We start from the raw sequence: 12,395 nt of genomic DNA on the forward strand, positions 1-12,395 counted from the left end.
TTGGCGCTGGGAATGGAACGATCTATAATGGACCTTCAGTTTGGTACAATTATACCGTGGAAATTGACCATGATATTCATCTTTGATAATAAGTATGTCTTTGTCCAATAACCAATTAATACAAAAGTGATTACTCGGGACCTCGGCTGAATATTTTCACTCAGCCCAGACTCCTCTTTGAGTAAAAAAAATCCGTACCATGCTCGCAAGCGTCAAGATGTCCGTTCGGTCGATTTTGCATTTTTTAAAATGAAAAACCTGCTCGAATGGAGCTCGTAGCGTGTATGTGACCAGGGTTTGAGTTAATGAAAAGATCTCGCATGCGCGTTTGCTATATATAAAGGAATTTTAGAGGCATTTCCCGCTGACCACTAAGAAATTTAGCAATTATTGTCGGTCTTTTAAACGATAAGTCGGCGCCAGGCATGAAAATGACTTAATGTTGAATAGGGTTGTTATTTTGGGCGTGGTCTGTGGCCATCCATGCTTCAGAACATTTCGGCTGTAAATACTTTCAAAGAAGGAAGTAAAATTTGTCTCTTAAGAGACATAATTATACTAGAATACTTTAAATTAAAATATACTGCATATAAGGCAATATATAAGTGCACAGTTCAAAATCGGTTGCCAATAAGTAAAAAATGCATCCAAAATACCACAAGAGATATCTATTACATATAAACAACTTATAGTTTTGCATCATCGAACCATTGGTCAACATTTTATCAGTTAATTTATGTAAAATTTTAAATGATGTAAGTTAAGTTTTAACAATCCTATAAATCTGTCAAATTGTCATTTGAAACGCGCAATTTCCTTCACGATAATTACAACGTCATGATTGGTGAAAATTATACTCACTTGTTATTTAAAGCTGCACTACACAGATTTACCATTTTTACAACTTTTAAATTTGTATGTCTTGGAAAGAGAACATTTTTGCGTAGATATCTGCAAACCAGTGATATAAGACAGCTGACCAAAGATCAGATCGCAGATGTTCAAATTTTCGTTCGAAAATTGATGTTTTATGGCTAAAGGCGTTACTAGCGGTTTAAGAAAAGTGCATTAAAAACATCATTTTTTTAAACTTAAATATGAAAATCTGCGATCTGCTTTTTTTGTCTTATTTCACTGCGAAGGGTGAATGCGAAAAGGTTCTAAGTGACATTAAATAAAGAAGAAGATATAACATTTTCGCTTTCACCCCTCGACTGGTTTCCATGTATTTTTCGCATAAATTGGCTCGTTCCAGGGCAATACAATAAATGAAATGTTGTCAAAACGTTCAATCTGTGAGAATGCAGCTTTAATGGAACGAAGTTAAATTAGTGACTATCGTAGGAGGGGTTATTAGTAAAATACTTAAAATACTATTGATGGTTTACCGTAATATTTTAAAGCATCGAACTTATAATGCTTCCAATCAAAGAAAGGCAGACTTGAAGTGTTGTTCGTTAAGGTTTAACGTACCTTATTGCAAAAAATTGCAAAAATACTAAATAGCTAACAACTTATCCCTCAATATTTAGTTTTCGGTTAAGCCCATTCCGAACTCCTGTTCGATGAAGTGTCCGATGGAAAATGGCCGAGGAGTTCCGTATGATATAAGCTATTCAATGTCCTGCTAACATGGACCGCAAATGACAGCATATTGTACAGCTAAGCGTTGTTATAATAATAATAATAATAATAATAATAATAATAATAATAATAATAATAATAATAATTATTATTATTATTATTATTATTATTATTATTATTATTATTATTATAAAAAATACTATTATTATTATTATATTAGTAGTAGTAGTAGTAGCAGCAGCAGCAGCAGCAGCAGCAGCAGCAGCAGCAGCAGTAGCAGTAGCAGTAGTAGTAGTAGTAGTAGTAGTAGTAGTAGTTTTATTCTAAAAACAGATTTTAATTAATTAATTATTTTATTTTTCTTATTTTATTACAACTAAATGTCGCTTTAGACATTCAATTTATTCTTTTACCAAATTAAACTCGATTTGCCGGATTGCCAGACTGATAATTTACGCTGCCAACTTTACGGACATATGAATTTTTACGTCAGCACTTTAACTATTGATATGAAAACTGTTGCGAGGGACGGTTGCTGTATTGTCTGCATTTTGAATACCATCCAAGTGCACTATTTCATTTGAAGATGTCGAAAATTAATTGATATACGAACGTGCGTTATTTACTTTCCAGATTCATATATTATACTTGGCCTATTTAATCCTTTCATCAAATTACGAAACACTGGCGATGCATATAAATAGATATACCAGTAAATATGGAACCTATTAAGTTGGGTAAATACACTAAACAATATTTACACAAGTGTATCCTATACCTACCTATTGTTAGTTCTGCGATATATATTACACTGTGCTTCTATGTACAAGTATATGGTTTTCGCTTGCTTTCCCTCCGCACCACGATTATTTCTTGCGCTGTCCCTCAGCATTACGCCTTTACAATATGGCCATTCATCCGTGTCAGAGCTTATTCCTTGCGATGTCCCTCCGCATTTCGCCTTTACAATATGGCCATTCATCCGCACCACCCTTATTCCTTGCGCTGTCCCTCCGCATTACGCCTTTACAATATGGCCATTCATCCGTGTCAGAGCTTATTCCTTACGCTGTCCCTCCGCATTAAGCCTTAAAATTATGGCCATTCATCCGTGTCAGAGCTTATTCTTGCGCTGTCCCTCCGCATTACACCTTTACAATATGGCCATTCATCCGTGTCAGAGCTTATTCCTTACGCTGTCCCTCCGCATTACGCCTTTACAATATGGCCATTCATCCGTGTCAGAGCTTATTCCTTGCGCTGTCCCTCCGCATTACGCCTTTACAATATGGCCATTCATCCGTGTCAGAGCTTATTCCTTACGCTGTCCCTCCGCATTACGCCTTTACCATATGGCCATTCATCCGTGTCAGAGCTTATTCCTTGCGCTGTCCCTCCGCATTTCGCCTTTACAATATGGCCATTCATCCGCACCACCCTTATTCCTTGCGCTCTCCCTCCGCATTTCGCCTTTACAATATGGCCATTCATCCGCACCACGCTTATTCCTTGCGCTGTCCCTCCGCATTACGCCTTTACAATATGGTCATTCATCCGCACCACGCTTATTTCTTGCGCTGTCCCTCCGCATTTTGCCTTTACAATATGGCCATTCATCCGCACCACGCTTATTTCTTGCGCTGTCCCTCCGCATTTTGCCTTTACAATATGGCCATTCATCCGCACCACGATTATTTCTTGCGCTGTCCCTCCGCATTACGCCTTTACAATATGGCCATTCTCCGCACCACGATTATTTCTTGCGCTGTCCCTCCGCATTACGCCTTTACAATTTGGCCATTCTCCGCACCACGATTATTTCTTGCGCTGTCCCTCTGTATTACGCCTTTACAATATGGCCATTCATCCGCACCACGCTTATTTCTTGCGCTGTCCCTCCGCATTACGCCTTTACAATATGGCCATTCATCCGCACCACGATTATTTCTTGCGCTGTCCCTCCGCATTACGCCTTTACAATATGGCCATTCATCCGCACCACGCTTATTTCTTGCGCTGTCCCTCCGCATTACGCCTTTACAATATGGCCATTCTCCGCACCACGATTATTTCTTGCGCTGTCCCTCCGCATTACGCCTTTACAATATGGCCATTCATCCGCACCACGCTTATTTCTTGCGCTGTCCCTCCGCATTTTGCCTTTACAATATGGCCATTCATCCACACCACGATTATTTCTTGCGCTGTCCCTCCGCATTACGCCTTTACAATATGGCCATTCATCCGTGTCAGAGCTTATTCCTTACGCTGTCCCTCCGCATTACGCCTTTACAATATGGCCATTCATCCGTGTCAGGGCTTATTCTTGCGCTGTCCCTCCGCATTACGCCTTAACAATATGGCCATTCATCCGTGTCAGAGGTTATTAATACGTTGTCCCTCCGCATTACGCATTTACAATATGGCCATTCATCCGAGTCAGAGCTTATTAATACGTTGTCCCTCCTTATTTCGCCTTTTCATTGCGCTGTCCATCCGTAGCAATTGTTTTTTTTATTGCGCAATCCAACTGCATCACCCTTTTTTCATCGCTTTGTCTAGAAGAACCTCGCTTTTCATTACGATATCAATACGCAGCACGCTGCCCATACGCAGCAAGATATTTCATTTCGCTGTCCATCCACAGCACGCTTTTTCATAAAGCTATCTATTCGCAGCACGCTTTTTCATTACGATGTCCATCCGCAGCTCTCTTTTTAATTACGCTGAGCATACGCAGCACGCCCTTCATAATGATGTCCATACGCAGCACGCCTTTATTTACACTGTCCATACGCAGCACGCTTTTATTTACACTGTCCAAACGCAGCACGCTTTTATTTACACTGTCCATACGCAGCACGCTTTTATTTACACTGTCCATACGCAGTTCGCTTTTTCATTACGCTGAGCATACGCAGCACGCCTTTTCATTACGCTGAGCATACGCAGCACGCTTTTTCATTACACTGAGCATACGCAACTCGCTTTTTCATTATGCTGAGCATACGCAGCACACTTTTTCATTACGCTGTCCATACACAGCAAGTTTTTTCATTACGCTGTCCATACGCAGCACGCTTTTTTATAACGCTGTCCATACGCAGCACGCTTTTTCATTACGATGTCCATAAGCAGCATGCTTTTTCATTATGCTGTCCATACGCAGCACGCTTATTCATTATGCTGTCCCTCCTCATTTTGCCTTTACAATATGGCCATTCATCCGCACCACGATTATTTCTTGCGCTGTCCCTCCGCATTACGCCTTTACAATATGGCCATTCATCCGTGTCAGAGCTTATTTCTTGCGCTGTCCCTCCGCATTACGCCTTAACAATATGGCCATTCATCCGTGTCAGAGCTTATTCCTTGCGCTGTCCCTCAGCATACGCAGCACGCTTTTTCATTACGCTGAGCATACGCAGCACGCTTTTTCATTACGCTGAGCATACGCAACTCGCTTTTTCATTACGCTGAACATACGCAGCACACCTTTTCATTACGCTGTCCATACACAGCAAGTTTTTTCATTACGCTGTCCATACGCAGCACGCTTTTTCATAACGCTGTCCATACGCAGCACGCTTTTTCATTACGCTGTCCATAAGCAGCACGCTTTTTCATTATGCTGTCCATACGCAGTACGCTTTTTCATTATGCTGTCCATACGCAGCACGCTTATTCATTATGCTGTCCATACCCAGCAGGCTTTTTCATTATGCTGTCCATACCCAGCACGCTTTTTCATTATGCTGTCCATACGCATCACGCTTTTTCATTATGCTGTCCATACCCAGCACGCTTTTTTATTATGCTGTCCATACCCAGCACGCTTTTTCATTATGCTGTCCATACCCAGCACGCTTTTTCATTATGCTGTCCATACCCAGCACGCTTTTTCATTATGCTGTCCATACCCAGTACGCTTTTTCATTATGCTGTCCATACCCAGCACGCTTTTTCATTATGCTGTCCATACACAGCAAGTTTTTTTATTACGCTGTCCATACGCATCACGCTTTTTCATTATGCTGTCCATACGCAGCACGCTTTTTCATTACGCTGTCCATACCCAGCACGCTTTTTCATTATGCTGTCCATACGCAGCACGCTTTTTCATTACGCTGTCCATACGCATCACGCTTTTTCATTATGCTGTCCATACCCAGCACGCTTTTTCATTATGCTGTCCATACCCAGCACGCTTTTTCATTATGCTGTCCATACGCATCACGCTTTTTCATTATGCTGTCCATACGCATCACGCTTTTTCATTATGCTGTCCATACCCAGCACGCTTTTTCATTATGCTGTCCATACGCAGCACGCTTTTTCATTACGCTGTCCATCAGCAGCATTTTTTCATTTTGAAAAGGATTTATGTTTTTCATTTAAAATATATACTAAATAAAAAATGAAGCTTTTAAACATTTTTATTTTTAGCCTCCCCGAACCACTTTCCAATGCGTTAGGCCATCAAGACACAACTACTGCTGCTACTGTTGCTGCATATCAAAGACACTTGCTCAAATAGTTTGACATTCTCGAAATTCACTAAGTCACCCGGACAAAATTTGCCAATTTTCGAGACTTGCAGAAAATTATGTTATAGGGTTTAGGCAAACAAAAGTGTTTGGTTTCTGAGGCACTGCCGTCGCTAAATAATCAACCCCAAAGTGCTCAGAAGAAAATAGCTACAAATTGTTGTATGTAAATGAATCGCATATTTGTAATTAAGCAAAATATATAATCGACTGAGAACCAAAAGTTGTATATTGAAAGAATTACTGTCGCTCTTCATTAAGTATTATTTATTAAACGAACCATTGTTTTTTATTACATGCCTAAAAGATGTGACTCTTATTGTAGTGTTGTAGAAATACATGCCAAATCGTTTGCAAAATGGTGCCCAATTCCTGTGCGCGATTAAGTCCCACGGGGTAAAATTTCATAACTGTAAAAAATAACACAACACAAATTTTATTGTTGGAATCAGTGAAATACGGAAATTTTCACTTTACTGGTAAATCGCTTTTAACTTGTTTATAGTAATACTTTCAATATCAAAAGGCCGAAAATAGAAGAAAATAATACACCTTATTTGCAGAAAATTATTAGTTACAACAAAATTAATACAGTAACTTAGATCAATTTCGTCTGAAGTTATTAACCAAACTTAAAAAAACAACAACGTTGTACATGTATTTCTCAAAGTATCCTGGCTTCTCCAAACATCAGAACAATACGTCTTAATGGATTCCACTTAGTAAATATTTAAATTATAGGATAAATAAGTATACAGAAGATTTATTTCATTAACAATATCAATCAGTGCAGGATCTAGCGGGGGGCACAACGGCCAATGCCCCCCCATCCCACTTGGCGGGCGAATAAACCCTAAAAACATATAATTTTAACCTAATATTGATGCTTTAACTGCTTTACCAATTTAAACGCTGACATACACCTTCTGAAGTTGACTAGATGTCCGCCTCTCACCCAAGAGGTTGTGGGTGCGATTCTACTAGGGGCACTTTCTCACCGCCTCTCAAAATGGACATCAGTGCTGGTTTCTGCCCAGGAAACGGACAAGAGAGTGATTCTATAAGCTCAGCTAGCGCCACAATCGAGCTAAATAAATAGGTATATTCTAAAGTTAACATGCTTACATGTATGAACAAAAACATATACAGTTTTTATTCATTAATATGTCCACTGGAAATGCATTTAATCTTTGATAGATTCATTTTATTGGCAATATCAGAAAATACATGCTTTTGGCTAAAATTGGCATCAAATTTCTCAAAGGCCACAAAAGGAAAAGAAAAAAAGAACAGAAAAAGAGAGAATAAAATCGACCTACAAACATATATGTATTCGATAACTATAAGTTTAAAGCTGCATTCTCACAGATTTACCGTTTTTCCAACTTTTTTATTTTTTGTCTTGGAATGATCAAAGTTTTGCGTAAATATCTGCAAACCAGTGATGAAAGACTGTTGACAAAAGATCAGATCACAGATTTTCATGTTCCCATTTCAAGTTTGATGTTTTATGGCTTAAACCGTTACTAACGGTTAAAGAAAAATGCATAAAACATCAATTTTGGAGAGGAAATATGAAACTCTGTGCTGATCTTTTGTCAGCAGTCTTTTATCACTGGTTTTCAGATATTTACGCAAGAAACTGCTCGTTCCAAGACAAAAAATAAAAAAGTTGTCAAAACGTTCAATCTGCGAGAGTGCAGCTTTAAACTAAATTTACACCTTTTATTTCAATTCATGAGCTCAGTAAGATAAAAGTTGTAAAGGGTTGGGGAGAGGGGGTAGAGGGGGTGGGGTGAAGGTTATAAATTCCTGGTTGAGGTTGAGGGGGTGGGGTGAAGGTTATAAATTCCGGGTTGGGAGAGAGGGGGGAGAGGGGGTGGGGTGAAGGTTATAAATTCCTGGTTGGGGGAGAGGGGGTAGAGGGGGTGGGGTGAAGGTTATAAATTCCTGGTTGGGGGAGAGGGGGTGGGTTGAAGGTTATAAATTCCTGCTTGGGGAGAGAGGGGGAGAGGGGGTGGGGTGAAGGTTATAAATTCTGGTGGGGGGGAGAGGGGGGTTTGGTGGCTGTGAATTCCTGGTTGGGAGGAGAGGGGGTGGGGTGAAGGTTATGAATTCCTGGTTGGGAGGAGAGGGGGGTATGACGGTTGTGAATTCCTGGTTGGGGGAGAGGGGGAGCGGGGGTGGGGTGAAGGTTATAAATTCCTGGTTGGGGAGAGAGAGGGGGTGGGGTGAAGGTTATACATGCCTGGCTGGGGGAGAGGGGGTTGACGGTAGTGAATTCCTGGTTGGGTGGTGAGGGGGGAGAGTGGGTGGGGTGAAGGTTATAAATTCCTGGTTGGGAGGAGAGGGGGGGGGGTGACGGTTGTGAATTCCTCGTTGGGGGGAGAGGGGGAGATGGGGTGGGGTGAAGGTTATAAATTCCTGGTTTGGGGGAGAGGGGGGGTTGACGGTTGTGAATTCCTGGATCCGTCACCGCCATCTATTACTGCTTGTAGGAACACGCAAGGAGTTTGGCAAATATTGAGGTACTTTCCAAAATTTGCATTGGACGCAAACAAACATCTAAAGGTTAAACCCGAGACGCGTCATTCAATTCTCCGCAGCATGTTTGGAGAAATTGTTTAACAAAAGTATTTCACAGGTAAACTGACATTTATTGTAGGTTTGGTGAAGCCAAACGTAAGAATGTCCCGTTGAATCAAGTATTGACTTAATATATTAAGCTGAACATTAAGGCCAACAAAATACGAGTGGTATCAAGATTTGACTTTTAATGGTCAGCCCAAACAAAGTTTAAGTTCTGTTAAATGTGTTTGTATATCCTAGGACTTATTATGTTCGCGTCAGCAAACGCACATTAGTAGTATCGACAAGATCAAAGGGACACGCTCATGTTTTGTAAAATGCACCCTTTTATGACGAAATAACGTGTGGCAAAACATTAGGAGTGTTAAACTAAGAACAAGTCAACAAAAGTTGATATTCGCTCAAAAACTTTCTTTGAACGCCAATATTTTAAATAGCGTTAATAGCTTTAATGTTAAATTAACTCTCAGTTGCTGTACTTGTGGGAAAGCGGTTTTGTTGTCATTCCTCTACCTTTTCCCTGACTGTACCGGCGTTGGTTTGTACCCCACTAGAACCAGGTTAGGCAAGCCATCCATCATAAGGATGCAAAGATGTGTTAGTGCATTAAGGTAAGCCATCCATCATAAGGATGCAAAGATGTGTGAGTGCATTAAGGTAAGCCATCCATCATAAGGATGCAAAGATGTGTGAGTGCATTAAGGTATGCCATCCATCATAAGGATGCAAAGATGTGTTAGTGCATTACGGTAAGCCATCCATCATAAGGATGCAAAGATGTGTTAGTGCATTAAGGTAAGCCATCCATCATAAGGATGCAAAGATGTGTGAGTGCATTAAGGTAAGCCATCCATCATAAGGATGCAAAGATGTGTTAGTGCATTAAGGTAAGCCATCCATCATAAGGATGCAAAGATGTGTGAGTGCATTACGGTAAGCCATCCATCATAAGGATGCAAAGATGTGTGAGTGCATTAAGGTAAGCCATCCATCATAAGGATGCAAATATGTGTTAGTGCATTAAGGTAAGCCATCCATCATAAGGATGCAAAGATGTGTTAGTGCATTACGGTAAGCCATCCATCATAAGGATGCAAAGATGTGTTAGTGCATTAAGGTAAGCCATCCATCATAAGGATGCAAAGATGTGTGAGTGCATTACGGTAAGCCATCCATCATAAGGATGCAAAGATGTGTGAGTGCATTACGGTAAGCCATCCATCATAAGGATGCAAAGATGTGTGAGTCATTAAGGTAAGCCATCCATCATAAGGATGCAAAGATGTGTGAGTGCATTACGGTAAGCCATCCATCATAAGGATGCAAAGATGTGTTAGTGCATTACGGTAAGCCATCCATCATAAGGATGCAAAGATGTGTTAGTGCATTACGGTAAGCCATCCATCATAAGGATGCAAAGATGTGTTAGTGCATTACGGTAAGCCATCCATCATAAGGATGCAAAGATGTGTTAGTGCATTAAGGTAAGCCATCCATCATAAGGATGCAAAGATGTGTGAGTGCATTAAGGTAAGCCATCCATCATAAGGATGCAAAGATGTGTTAGTGCATTAAGGTAAGCCATCCATCATAAGGATGCAAAGATGTGTTAGTGCATTAAGGTAAGCCATCCATCATAAGGATGCAAAGATGTGTTAGTGCATTAAGGTAAGCCATTCACCATAAGGATGCAAAGATGTGTTAGTGCATTACGGTAAGCCATCCATCATAAGGATGCAAAGATGTGTTAGTGCATTAAGGTAAGCCATCCACCATAAGGATGCAAAGATGTGTTAGTGCATTAAGGTATGCCATCCATCATAAGGATGCAAAGATGTGTTAGTGCATTACGGTAAGCCATCCATCATAAGGATGCAAAGATGTGTGAGTGCATTACGGTATGCCATCCATCATAAGGATGCAAAGATGTGTGAGTGCATTAAGGTAAGCCATCCATCATAAGGATGCAAAGATGTATTAGTTCATTAAGGTAAGCCATCCATCATAAGGATGCAAAGATGTGTTAGTGCATTACGGTACGCCATCCATCATAAGGATGCAAAGATGTGTTAGTGCATTACGGTATGCCATCCATCATAAGGATGCAAAGATGTGTTAGTGCATTACGGTATGCCATCCATCATAAGGATGCAAAGGTGTGTTAGTGCATTAAGGTAAGCCATCCACCATAAGGATGCAAAGATGTGTTAGTGCATTACGGTATGCCATCCATAAGGATGCAAAGATGTGTTAGTGCATTAAGGTATGCCATCCATCATAAGGATGCAAAGATGTGTTAGTGCATTAAGGTATGCCATCCATAAGGATGCAAAGATGTGTTAGTGCATTACGGTATGCCATCCATAAGGATGCAAAGATGTGTTAGTGCATTACGGTATGCCATCCATCATAAGGATGCAAAGATGTGTTAGTGCATTACGATATGCCATCCATCATAAGGATGCAAAGATGTGTTAGTGCATTACGGTAAGCCATCCATCATAAGGATGCAAAGATGTGTTAGTGCATTAAGGTATGCCATCCATCATAAGGATGCAAAGATGTGTTAGTGCATTACGGTATGCCATCCATAAGGATGCAAAGATGTGTTAGTGCATTAAGGTAAGCCATCCATCATAAGGATGCAAAGATGTGTGAGTGCATTAAGGTAAGCCATCCATCATAAGGATGCAAAGATGTGTGAGTCATTAAGGTAAGCCATCCATCATAAGGATGCAAAGATGTGTGAGTGCATTAAGGTAAGCCATCCATCATAAGGATGCAAAGATGTGTTAGTGCATTACGGTAAGCCATCCATCATAAGGATGCAAAGATGTGTTAGTGCATTACGGTAAGCCATCCATCATAAGGATGCAAAGATGTGTGAGTGCATTAAGGTAAGCCATCCATCATAAGGATGCAAATAATTATGTGTGAGTGCATTACGGTACGCCATCCATCATAAGGATGCAAAGATGTGTTAGTGCATTTAGGTAAGCCATCCATCATAAGGATGCAAAGATGTGTGAGTGCATTAAGGTAAGCCATCCATCATAAGGATGCAAAGATGTGTGAGTGCATTAAGGTAAGCCATCCATGATACTGATGCAAAGATGTGTTAGTGCATTAAGGTAAGCCATCCATCATAAGGATGCAAAGATGTGTGAGTGCATTAAGGTAAGCCATCCATCATAAGAATGCAAAGATGTGTTAGTGCATTAAGGTAAGCCATCCATCATAAGGATGCAAAGATGTGTGAGTGCATTTAGGTACGCCATCCATCATAAGGATGCAAAGATGTGTGAGTGCATTAAGGTAAGCCATCCATCATAAGGATGGAAAGATGTGTGAGTGCATTAAGGTAAGCCATCCATCATAAGGATGCAAAGATGTGTTAGTGCATTTAGGTACGCCATCCATCATAAGGATGCAAAGATGTGTGAGTGCATTAAGGTAAGCCATCCATCATAAGGATGCAAAGATGTGTGAGTGCATTAAGGTAAGCCATCCATCATAAGGATGCAAAGATGTGTTAGTGCATTTAGGTACGCCATCCATCATAAGGATGCAAAGATGTGTGAGTGCATTTAGGTAAACCATCCATCATAAGGATGCAAAGATGTGTGAGTGCATTAAGGTAAGCCATCCATCATAAGGATGCAAAGATGTGTGAGT

This window comes from Mya arenaria, chromosome 9 (genome assembly GCF_026914265.1).
Source record: "Mya arenaria isolate MELC-2E11 chromosome 9, ASM2691426v1".
Taxonomy (NCBI): domain Eukaryota; kingdom Metazoa; phylum Mollusca; class Bivalvia; order Myida; family Myidae; genus Mya; species Mya arenaria.